Source organism: Elephas maximus, chromosome 10 (genome assembly GCF_024166365.1).
Source record: "Elephas maximus indicus isolate mEleMax1 chromosome 10, mEleMax1 primary haplotype, whole genome shotgun sequence".
Lineage (NCBI taxonomy): Eukaryota > Metazoa > Chordata > Mammalia > Proboscidea > Elephantidae > Elephas > Elephas maximus.
The window spans coordinates 79481867-79495392 of NC_064828.1; the positions used below are offsets into that span (position 1 = coordinate 79481867).

The following is a 13526-nucleotide window of genomic DNA, read 5'->3' on the forward strand; positions in this document are numbered from 1 at the left end:
CTTTGGTTAGCAACCATAGCGCTTAACCACTGCGCCACCAGCGTTTCCAGTAAATAGTACAGGTAGGGTGTATCAAATACCTGAGAGTTAACAACTGTATTTGAAAAGCATTCATTTATAAATATTATGTGTATTTTTTAATTGTACTTTAGATGAAGGTTTACAGAACAAACTAGCTTCTCATTAAACAGTTAGTACACGCATTGTTTTATGACATTAGTTAACAACCCCACAGCATGTCAACATTCTCCCTTCTCAACCTCGGGCTCCCTATTACCAGCTTTCCTGTCCTCTCCTGCCTTCTAGTCCTTGCCTCTGGGCTGCTGTGCCCCTTTAGTCTGGTTTTGTTTTATGGGCCTGTCTAATCTTTGGCTAAAGGGTGAGCCTCAGGAGTGACTTCATTACTGAGCTAAAAGGTTGTAGAGAGGCCTGTTATGTGTATTTTAAAATGCGTTCCCTAAGACATATTTTCTCACAGTGTGTGAGACACACTTTTATTGGAACAATAAAAGGACAAATTTTGAAACCCAGAGATGTTAAGTAACTTGCCCAGCAATGTTGTTGTTGTTATTAGGTGCCATCAGTCTGTTCTGACTCATAGCAACCCTATGTACAACAGAACAAAACACTGCCCAAGTCCTGCACCATCCTCACAATTGTGGCTATATTTGAGTCCATTGTTGTAGCCACTGTGTCAGTCCATCACACTGAGGGTTCTTCCTCTTTTTCACTAACCCTCTATTTTACCAAGCATAGTGTCCTTCTCCAAGGACTGGTCCTCCCTGAAAGCATGGCCAAAGTGCATGAGACCAAGTGTCGCCATCCTCACTTCTAATGAGCATTCCGGGTGTTCTCCTTGCAAGACAGATTTGTTCGTTCTTCTGGCAGTCCATGGTATAGTCAATATTCTTCACCAACACCATAATTCAAAGGCTTCAGTTCTTCGTCAGTCTTCCTTGTCCGTTGTTCAGCTTTTGCATGTGATTGAAAATACCGTGGCATGGGTCAGGCCCACCTCAGTCCTCAAAGTGACAATTTTGCTTTTTAACACTTTAAAGAGCTCTTTTGCAGCAGATTTGCCCAACTGCAATACGTCATTTGATGACTGCCGTTCCCATGGGCATTGAATATGGATCTAAGTAATAATGAAACCCTTGAAAACTTTAATATTTTCACCATTTATCATGATATTGCTTATTGGTCCAGTTGTGAGGATTTTTGTTTTCTTTACGTTGAGGTGTAGTCCGTACTGATATGCAGATGACACAGCCTTGCTTGCTGAAAGGGAAGAGGACTTGGAAGCACTTACTGAAGGCTATAGTCTTTGATCTTCGAGAGGACTTAAATCACCTATTTTAAAAAGCATAGTGAGATGAAAGCCAGAGAAATTTACAGACAAGTTATCCATGGTCAGGAAAATGTTAAACCCTCCTTGGCTAGTGCTGGCAGACATGTTTCAAAAGGCTGTACACAAGTTTCTGTGAAGGGTGATGGGAAAAGTTGGAAACCAACAATGGTGTTGGTTAGACAATATGATGAATAAAATCAAGGTCACTAAATTTTACATGTGAAGAATGTTGAAATGGCAAATGTTACATACATATTTACCACAATGAAAAAAAAGGCTGTCCAGAGCAAAAATGTTAAACTTAGAGACAAGGCAGGTTCTGCAGATCAAGTGGCTACGGAAGAATTTTTAAAAATACCTGCTAAGTGTTATATAGGAAAAGGGTTATGTGGAGAGCAGATTTGCAAAGCTGATGAGATTGGCTTGTTTTACAATGATGTTTGTAAATGATCTCCAAAGCCCGTGGCTTTAGATCACTCAAAGACCATGCGATCTTGCTATTGTACACCAATACCATGGGTGACATTAAGTGTAAACTCCTAATGGTGTACAGAGCCCAAAATGCGTGAGCACTTAAAGGGGAAAAACCTGAACCATATGCTGGCCTACTGGAGGTGGAATCTAACCCTGTGTTTCCCCTAAGAGCAATGGTTCAGTATCCCCTAATTCAATGTTTACAGTGACTTCACAGAACATAATTACCATGAATAACGAGAATCGGCTACAAATGAATAATAAGGACCTGGGTTGCAGAATACTAGATCTTTATGTCATATAGAAGTGGTGACAAATCACAGGAGGATTTATTAAGTTTACTTTCTGCACCCCTAACTAAACTACTTCTTATTCACTATAAAATAGACAATTCTCCTTTTTCTGGACAGAAAAGCCCCTTTCCTTTTATAAGCTCTCTCTCTTTACCCTCCCACCCACCCTTACAACTGCTGGAGCATATCATTACATATTCCTCTACTTTATCGCCTACATATTATTCTTCAGTATAAATTATAATATGATTTTTTTCAAACAATCCCTTGTCAGACATTAGATTGTTTCAAATCTTTGTCAGTTGTAAATAAATTATGATCATCTGTGGAACTAAATCTTGGCACATACCCACAGTTGTCTGAGAGTGCTTTTATATTTTTATTTTATTTTATGACCAATTTTTTAGTGCCTACCATGTGCAAAGCACAAAGCTGTGTTGATGATGGGGGTAAAATGATAAATAAAACATAGATCCTACCCTCAACTGCTGGTAAACATGTAAACAAGTTGTTCATAGCTTTATCTTCAGCAATTAGGGTCCAGCACATGGTAGCTGCTCCGTAAATGCCAGGAAGTAACAGAAAGGGAAAGAGGAAAATAGTGGGTATGACCCAAATATGAAACTTGTCAGCCTAGAGATTTCAAATTGGCACAGATTTGTATAATACGAAGCTACTTTTCAGCTCCATCCCATTTCTACCTTGAATATGGAACAGTAGATGTTCTAGTTTTCTTCTTTCCATGTTTGATTCAATAACCTCTTAGCCAACTTTTGTCCTTCTAAGCAGTATGAGCTACTGTTTCCCTGGTGTAGGGGAAGAGTCAAAGACAAACGAGGAAATCTGCATCTGCAGATAAGTATATACATGTAGCCGATTCTCATTATTCATGGATTCTGTATTTGAATATTTGCCTACAGATTAAAATGTATTTGCAACCCCAAAATCAATTCAGAAACCAGTTGCCGTTGAGTCAATTCCAACTCATGTGCCATCCAAGACAGTTGTGGCTAGAACTTAGTAAAGATTTTGGTCATTTGGGTATATATGTGATTCTGTGTTTTTACAATTTTTTTGTCTTTTCCCTCAGTTTTCTGAAACATTTCTTTGAGAAATTGCTCTCTTGTGTAGACTGAATAGAGTAGAAAAAGAATTTGTTCATGTTGGACCAGGGCTGTTTTGTTTCCCACCAGACTGTAGTAAGCTCCAGGAAGACCAGGACAAGGTATGTCTTGTCACCACTATATCCACAGCACTTAGGAGGAGTACCTCCCCTGGATTAGACAACCCTACCATCTTTTCCTGTGTCAACCCCCTCTTTCCATGGAGCCTGGAAACTTCCAACTGTGCAGCTGTCCAAAAGAATCTTACAGGGCCCCCTAAAAGTGAGTCGAAAAATCTTGGCCATAGGAACAAGCCATAAAGTATGGTGCTGACAGCAGGATTGTATTAGCAACTGAGACACACATCACAAAAAAAAAAAAATGCACTGGGTGTCTGGAGTGATTCTTTTATATTTCTGAAGAAAAAGATCTTAGGGGGAATAATTCCAAATGGACTTAGGAGGCTTTTAATTTAGAAAGTCAGGGAGCTGCTCCTCCAAGCTTAAATAGATGATCTTACACATTTACTTCTTGAATATGACAAGCAATAATCGTGATCCAAATACACAAAATCCACTAGGGGAAATTTTTAAAATAAATTTCAACATTAATTGAATTCATATCATTCCTAAGACTGGTTTTAACTATTGAGCTGTTTATATTGCTACATCAACTTTAAGACAGCTCAGTAATATAGCATTCAAACTACTCACTTGGACCCTCTAGCCTTTCAAAGCGTGAAAGGCTGAGAAATTCCCATAATTAAGAAAAGGGTTCCCCCTTCTGGAAAATTGCCATCACAGAAGCCTGCCCCACTCGAATCATGCTGGGCTCGCTTGGCTTTGTCATAGGTTGGTGTTTTGGATTTGAATTGCCTGCTCCTGCTGCTGCCAATTTGCAAAGCTGCCTCTTCACGTTAAGGCATGAAGCAGAAGAGGAACAAGCACTGAGATAGCAAATTGGCTTCTTATGAAACTGGCACATTGCGCTGAAATTATCAAGATAGACTTAACAGTACAGTGATTATTTGGCCAAAGCTCAGTGCCTTACGTCTTCCAATTTGTGAACCAAATACATCCTAGCTTCCTTGTGCTTACCTAATGTTCTTAAAGTAGGAATTTCTCATCATCAGGGAGAATATAAATCTGAATATAACTGGTTCTTACCATCTTTATAAACTGCTTGCTTCCCTTATGAAAAAACCCTTTTCTGCTCAAAATGCAGTTTTAATTTCTGAGTCAACATAGCTGATTTGTTTTCTGATCATACATCAGCAGAAGTTTCTCATTTTCTATTGGCTAACCAATAATATTCTTTCTACCTTAGCAAACATATGGTTAATAACAAGAGATTCTCTCCACCCTGGGTGAGAGGCTTATCTACTGCCAATTACAATTTTCTTTCTTAATCTTCACTAGTTGCTATTACGGTTGGTATTACTGTTTCTTCTAAGAATAACCTCCAAGTATTACTGTACCTTTAGAAATTTCTTATACTAACCCTACAAAAAGTAATATCTTCCAGAAAACCTTTTCTAATTATCCCAAACGACTTCTAATCATTCTGTCCCACTCGGCGTTTATATCATTTCCTACTATATGTATTTTTATTTTAATTAATATATTTAAATTCCATCAGCGATACTAATTTTATTGCTTATTTCACTCATTTTTCTAAATTTTTTCCATATATTTTCTTCACTAGCTTGTAAATTTAAAGGCAGAGATATACTTTATTTCTTTATATGACTCCATAGTGCCAGAACCTCAGGAGGACTGAAGAAGGACTAAATTATGGCTACATGTAGTATGTAATTTGATTCTATAAAACCAAACCAAACCCATTGTCATCAAGTAGATTTTGACTCATAGCAACCGTATTGGTCAGAGTAGAACTGCCCCACAGGGTTTCCAGGGAGCAGCTGGTGGGTTTGAATTGCCAACCTTTTGCTTATAGCCAAACTCTTAACCACTGCGCTACCAGAGCTCTGTACATACCCAGAAAATATCTGTAGTTGGGGAATTTATCCTTGACCTCTGGAGAAACTAGTATATGATTGTGTATTTCTCAAACTATTTTTTATCTGCTACTCTTCTTTCATCTCCAAATCATAGAACTTTTTCTCACTATTCCACCGTCATCTTCACTCATCTTAAGATGCTGCAGCTCACAGTTGGCGTAACAGATGATACAGGAAACTAATTAGTGGCTGTTGTCCGTCTGTGTGTTTATATTAAATATTTTAAAATAAAACTACATTTGCATTCTGATGCTCTGTCTGAAATCCGTAAGATATAAACTAGGGTAAAGGCTTGGTTTTGGTTTTGAATTTTAGAGCAAGCTTCATGCTCAAGCAAAAAGAACTTTATGCCAGAATCAGGGTTATAGTAACTTAAGAGAGATGCAGATTTTAAAAAACAAAAGAATCTGAACTTAAAATGGGCCTTTAAAGCAATCAGATTAAAATCGAAAAAGATACAATATTCAGAACATATACCATCTACATATAGTCTTCCTTCACAGAACCTGATTTGTACATAGTTTTCAAGAAAGCCACCTTCATTCTGACAGGTTTATTTTCAGATATGCCTCTCCATTCTCCTTTCTCTCTCTCTCTGTTAAGTTTAAGCTTTTTTGACATCTGATTAAATTAGAACTCTAATTACAGTATTATTGTTATTGGTAACCATCTCCCCAATTGAAGGTGAATGTCATGGCGTTAGGAAGAAAGGGTGCTTTTATTTTTTCACTCAAGTCAAATAGTCAAATATCTCTGCTGCTTAAAAATTGAGAGGAAGAAGAGTATGGTCAACAAGATGAGTACCTTATTGCAATCCTGGAGTCAGCTTCTCAATCTGTGCTTTAGTCTATATGTAAACAGAAAACAGTCATTGTGTTTATGTAACTTTCAGTGTTTCCATAGACTCAGTATATCTTAGTATCTAAAAGAACATGTGAAGTTAGTTGCTCCAGTCTTTCCACCCAGTGGAGGTGTTGAGGAGAATCTCTACCAGTGAGCCGTAAGTTTTGTTTGAACCCTTTCAGTGAGAAAGATCTTATTGCCTCATAAGGCATAACTTTCTGTTGTTGGATGGCGGTTATTGTAAGGATATTTTTCCAGTACGCTGAGCTAAAGTCCACCTCCCTGTTCCTTCCATCCATCAGTCCTAGTTCTACCCTCTATGTTAAGTGTCTTCTTCTTCATCCCCAACAATATTATTTGCCCATAATATCATTATAGTTTAATAATTAAACACCATTCATTCCCAAAGCTACTATGGAAAGATTGAGTTGAGGCCAGGATTCATTCAGTTCATTTATTGAGTAACTGTAACGTGCAGGGATTTGCCAGGGCAATCATGAGGCCTAGACGAATTAAGACCCTGTGCTGTGAGACACTCATATGTTGTTGTATCATCTTTGTAAGTTTACCTTTTATCATGATTTGTTGCATCTCTTTATCCTTTTTGGTTCTTTTAACTTTAAATTCCAATTTGACTTAATGTGCCGTTATGCTTTCTTGCTTGTTTACATTTGCCAGGTGTCTATTTTGTCCTACCCTTTATTTTCAACCCTTCATCCCTTTAAGTGTACCCCTTGTAAATAACATTAAAATGGGATTTGTTTTTTTAGCTCAATCTTATATCTGACTATAAAGAGGGAAATAGCCTATTCACATTTAACATAACTAAATGATTGTCTTGATTTTTTTCTTCCACCTTACTTTGTTTACTATCTGTACAACTTTGTTATTTTTTCCTTTTTCTTTTCCCTGTTGTTGGTTTGATCCAGGTACTACTTGTTCCCTTTTGTCCCCTCATTATTTTGGGAAAGTTATGTTGTATTTTACCATTCCCCTCAGGCTTTAATTTCAATGTCTGATACTCATAATTAAATAAACATTTCTCTACAGTATTTTTTTAAAAAGTGCTAACTATATCTCTCCAATGAGACACTCCTATTTCTCCCATACTCCCCTACACCAGTAACATGAGACTGTTAGAATACTTTTGCTTCCCTACCTCCTTCCTCCCGCTCCACTGAGACAGTGGTTTTAGTTCTGGACAGTTATTAAGGGTTTTTATAGTATGTCTCTACTATTTTGAGAATCCATGTTTAGTTCATATAATTTCTTACTTTATTCAGTCATTATCCATTTAGATTTAGCTATATTTTTATAAATAAATGTGTGTGTGTTTCAATACTATTTCCTCTCCTCTGCATCTTCTTCAATCTTGAGGTCTTTGTTCTGATTCATTTGTTCATTGAGAGTCTTTTTTCCAATACATTCCTTGGTGAATTATTATCAGACTCTTTGCATTTTTACAAATATCATTCTTCCATCCTGATAGGTAAACACTGTCTGACTAGATATAGGACTTGAGCATTGCTGGTTGATAATAATCTACTGTTTTCTAGTTTCTGGTATTGTAGGTGAATACTCCAAAGCCAGTATTCTTTTTCCTTTGTTAGTAACCCAATCTTTCTGTCTGACAGCTTCTAAGATTTTCTCTTTGTTCTTGAAATTTCAAAATGTTACCAGGATATGCTTAAATGTGTGTGTGTGTGTGTGTGTGTGTGTGTGTGTGTGTGTGTGTGTGTGTGTGTGTGTGTGTGTGTGTGTGTGTGTGTGTGTGTGTTTAATCAATCTTAGCTGGAGCTCAGTAAACCTTTTCATCTTCAAGCTTGAGTATTTTCAAATAAATGAAATTTCCCTCTATTTCCCACCTCCATTCTGTTCCTTTTTCTCCATACAGAATTCCTATTGGTAATATGTTAGTCTCTTAATCTGTTCTTCAAGTTTCTTATTACATCCTGTGCAACATCTATCTCTTTGTGTTTTTTTACTGTGCTTTTAGGTATTTTACCACTTGATCTCCCAGGTCACTAAGTTAATTTCAACAGTGAGTGACTACTAAGGCTGGGAAAATCCAAATCTTTACAACTAAGCAGTCCAGGAAGCAGAGAGGCTTTTTTTTTTTTTTTTTGGTACTCCAGTAGAGGACTAGCAGTTTGTCAGCGATGTTTCGCCAGTTCAGGAGTTGAGAGTTCTGTGCCTTTTACCACTTGTGATCCTCTTTCCCACTACAATTCCATTCCCATCAGGTCCAAGGGACCCTAGCAACTTCCTGAGCCCTAAGGGTAAATAGAAGTCTCAGTACACCAAGGAAAATACCAACAATGTAAGGAGCCAGCGTCCCTGAGTGGTGTGTCCCTGAGTGGTGTGAACCGTTGGAGGTTGAAGTCCATCCAGAGGCACCTTGGAAGAAAAGCCTGGAGATCTACATTTAAAAAAATCAACCATTGAAAACCCTATGGAGTACAGTTCTACTCTGACACACATGGGGTTGCCATGAGTTGGAACTGACTCCACAGCAACTAGTTTGATTTTGACTTTAAGGAACAACCAGAGAGTGGAAAAATAAGCACAACATTAAGGACAGCTCCTGGTAAAACAGAACTGCTGGAGGAAAGAGATAATTTTTACAACATCAAAGTAGACTTCTGGTTTAACTTAAAAATGATACCTTTGTGCATGAACTAGGTCCCAACCAACCTCAAGTGCTTAGAATCAGTGAATGTTAGAGATGGAAGGGACCTGGTGCAAATGTTCCCGTTTTACAAATAAGGAAAATGAGACCCAGAAAATGATGTTAGTTTTTCAGGGTCATTATTTATCAGTAGAGACAAAACTGGATTCTAAGACCTTATGACACCCAGGCTTTCAATTAATGGCTCTCTTCTCTCTGAGTCAGAATCAACTTGAGGGCAATGGGTTTTGTTTTGTTTTTCTGTCACCTAGGACTTACATTCTCAGCATTTAGAACTAAATCAACCTTGTTACAGAATATTTTCATATAATAATGGTGCTTTAAGAGAACAATGAGTACTTAATAATTCAAGCTAAAATGAAAGTATTAGTAAATCAAGCTGATGTAGTAGTAGAATTTTCTTTAAAGAAATGATTAATTACTATCCAAATGTAATTAAAACTACACTTATTAATGAAGGAAGAATTAAATGACATCACAATATCCTTTTAAAATGTCATTCTTTGAGAAAAGGAAAACTACTGGTGTACACCCAGAAAGCTTAATTTACTTAACCCAACAGCCACCCTACTGACAATGGTAAGAAAATATTTTGAAAATAAATTTAAGTTGGATTTTTTTATCATTATTATTTGCCGTGGATTTTTGTAGTTAGATAAATAAATGGTCAATAGCCTTTATCTGAAGGTGTAATATCACTATATTCACAAGTTGTTAGTGAAGCCACTTGGAGTAGAGCACAGACCAGACACTGTTCTAATGGTGAGGTCAACAGGCATTTGTTACTTGCAAAACAAACAGAACAGGATGAGTAGAACAGCATACATCATCATCAGCCTAGGTTTCCTAAAGTTAGACTCCCGTCCACAGGATGATGTTAAATCGCATCCAAGCATGCCCATGTTCACATCTTAGGAGGAGAACACCTGAAGTCCCTGTCTCCCAGGATTAAATACTAACTGCATAAGCAATGTCTGCACGCCAGATAGCATGTACAGAGAACAGGTAGGGGAAAGAGTAATAAAAGAGAGCGATAAAAGACAAAAGGGGGTAATAAAAGTAGAAGTCCTCCCGTAGGCAATGGACATCATTTATTGCCCCTGTTCAGTTCTATCCTAGATTTACTGGAACAGCCTTTCCTCCTTTACCCCACTAAGATAGCTTAACAGAGTTCTGCGTTTCTTCAGAGGGCAATCATCTCCCCTAAGGCGCAGATTTTACTTGATGTCCATTAGTAGCTGTTATGCCCATAGTAGCTAGGGAGATGGTGAGAGGAATATAGCATACTTGTGCACCCAGCAGGTGTACAATATGCAGTGGGATGGATCTGAAGTAATATGAGATAATATTGTTGTTGTCGTATGTCGTTGAGTCAATTTCAACTCAGTGACCCTATATGACAGAGTAGAACTGCCCGATAGGGCTTCCTACGCTACAGTCTTTATGGGAGCAGAACACCAGGCCTTTTCTTCCACAGAGCAGCTGGTGGGTTCAAACTGCCAGCCTTTCAGTTAGCAGCCAGGCACTAAACCATTGCGCCACCAGAGGATAATATTAGCATTTGTCAAATGAGAGAAATGGATATATGGGTGTTTTTTATATTGTTATCTTATGTTGGAAATATTTTATAATTAAAAATATAAACTGAATCATACAAAAGAAAGCAAATTTATGACTTGTGAACAAGTCCTCAAGTTGTGTTTAATCAGAATCTTAGTTTCCATCTAAATATAGGATTCAGAATTATGTTTGTTTTATTCCCGGGACTACACGAACACGTCCACACAATCAGTCTTCTGTTGATTATCCCAGACATCCCTACCTGCTCCTTTAGCATCATCTGTTTGTGATGTTCTTACACAAGGGTCCATTCTCATGAGACTTTTCCTTGTACGGCATGTCATATACTTGAAAAAATTCAACAATCTCTTCTAATTGGGCAGTGGGATGGAATAAACACTTAAGAAAGTACCGAGATCCTGGTTCTGCCACTTTTCTGTCTACCCTTCAACATGCTACTTTGACTCTTGTCACTTTTCTGTAAAAATGGCATAATAATATCCATTCAGCTTACCTCACAGATTTATTGTGGAGATACAGCATGCAGTATAAATGAAGTTACAGATCCTCTGACTATTATCACACATTGGTACTTGTCCCTCTTGTAAGCCATGATCTATTACCAGATTCTGGACACCAGAAGTACATGACATAGAATCAGATTTAAGGGCAAAGGGAGAGGGAAAGGGCAGGACCTGAGTAATGGACCCATCTGTGATACTGGACAAGATGACCTCCAAAAGCATTTCCACCTTTGAGATGTGATGATTTTGTGAATCCATATACTACAGAGTGGAAAGCAACATTGAGCATGTTCTTTGAAACACGATAAATTATAGTAAGAATTTGGGACAAAACCCCTTTTAGTTTGTTTCTGCAAATTAAAAAATGTTATGTGAGGGGTTGGTGACTCTGCAGTTTTGCAAAATGGAAGAAAACCTTTCACTGATAATATCAGAACAATTAATAATAATAAAAAAATCACTGGGTATATTTATTTGTAACCATCAGCTAATCTGTCCCAGGGCCTTTCTCCACTTTCAGAAATTTATATCATGATGATGTGTACACCATTCCTGCTTTGCTGCCAATGGCTTTAGGATAATCCCAACGCCAATAGAGTCAATATTATAGAGTCAATAAATGTTATAAATTGTATATTGCAAAGTTGGTAAGATTAGCATCGTACTAGCAGAAAATTGTGTTTTGCTGATAATATTCATTATCCATTTACTTGAACCATGTTCCACATGGTTCTCTTTGTGATATTTTCCCATTTACTCCATAATTCAACCATTTGGCCTACCTTGATAATAGTGTGACCCAGCAAGATCTTGTAGTATTTCAACACAACAGAATTATTTTCAATCTTTTTCCATAAAGCCAAATGAAAAAATTGATGAGAAATCTGTTCAAAATACTTAGTTCTAAAATACTTTAAATATACTCACTATTGAATATAATTCTTCTAACATGTTTGCCCAGCCAGTTTAACCTCAAAAATCTAAATATATATTAGTTTGTTTGTTTGTTTGCTTTGTTTTGTTTTGTTATCTTACACATAGATCCTACCTTCACTGAATACCCAGGTAGCTTTTTTTGCGTGCATAAAGCAATTAACTGAATGACTTTAAAGAGTCCCTGTGTTGGTTGGCTGAACCTCATGTGAGCCATTTTTCAAACTTTGACTTTTGTACCTCCTCCTCGGGAACTCACTCTCCAGAACGAGAGCAACCCCCAGTGCACTCATGGAGAGTCCAGTATGTAAGGAGGAGGCGAATTCTACCCAGGTCCAGTGAGAGAACCTAATAGCAGATGGGACTATTCAGGCTACAGCCAGGTTTGGCTTGCTGTTGCACCATTCGGGCTTTTCACATGCAGCTCTGTGAATGTATTTGAGCCCCCAGTTTTTTATTTTCTTTTGTGTTAGTCATAGGTAGTCTCCTGGATAAGAACTCAGAGCATGCCAAAGTTGGACTTAAGCCAGGGTGTAGGTTGTTTGTATGGTGAACTTCTGTCAGTGCAACAGTAGAAATAATAACAACTAACCTTTCTTGAAAACTTTGCACCACGTATTGTTCCAAGTCTTTTTTATGTATCATGTCAACCTTATTACCCCTGCTTTATAGACGGAAAACTGAAGCAAAGAGAAGTTAAGCTACTTGCCCAAAGTTATATATCTAGAAAGTAGTGGAGCCAGGATTTAAATTCAGGCGATCTGACTACAGAGCTCACACTGTTAAATTTATCTCTGCCTCCCAACTAGCTTATCTCTTGTAGAGCCTGTGAAGATAGCAACTATGGTAGATCTCAGATTCCTCTTTTTTACCCTGAATAAAAAGTGAAATGATGTCCTAGTCACAAATTATGCCATCTGGAGTCTCTACCATTCCTTGTTTTTCCTCTCTCATCGAGTAGTACATTAAAGTAAAGGGACATAAATAAACCTCACTACAATGAGAGATTTGGGAGAATGTATTCTGTCTTATTGAGGAATCATTTGATTTCAAGTTAATAACCTACTGCAGCTAGCTTAAGCAGAGAAGGCGATTTGGGGCTAATGTAGGATTATTTCATTCAACCGAAGAGCAAGAGTACAGCTGGGCCTCAAAAAGGATTAAAAAACAGGAGCTAGAAAATTAGAAGCCAGGATTATTCCCTTTTTAGATGTCCGTGTTAGATGCCCATAGGGGAGAAACGGAAAAGAGAAGTTAGGCAGTGGCACAGTTTTTAAGTGCTACAGCCGCTAACCGAAAGGTCGGCTGTTTGAATCCACCAGCCAGTTTCCATAGTGGCAATACTATGGGGCAGTTCTACTCTCTTCTGTAGGGTTGCCCTGGGTCGGAATCAACTCAGTGGCAATTGGCTTGGCTTGGTTTGGCCCTATAGAGTAGGAAGCTCTCAGGAAATGAGGATGTGGGCAAGACAGATATTCCTCAAATGCACCTTTTCTGAACTTCATCAATTGAAGGGAAATGCAAGTGCCCAGTAGCTTTGCATGAATGTAAAGTGCTAACAGAACAGTCCATTTCAGCTCTTCCATGCCATCCTGTCCCTCCATAAGCCCTGATCCCTGATATTTTGTTTTTTCTCACTTAGTCATTCTCAAGTTAGATCTTTGGAGACCTTCTTATCCCTCTGGCCTGTCCAAAATATAAGATCCTTGCTTTCAGTTCATCTCTTCTTCCCAGGGTTT

At 37.9% G+C, this 13526-nt stretch overlaps 1 protein-coding gene across 5 annotated transcripts in view; it reads left to right on the forward strand.

The window, feature by feature from the left end:
• GPHN (gephyrin) overlaps positions 1 to 13526 on the forward strand; it is a 569154-nt gene that overhangs the window by 520770 nt on the left and 34858 nt on the right. The gene's annotated exons all lie outside the window — the stretch shown is intronic.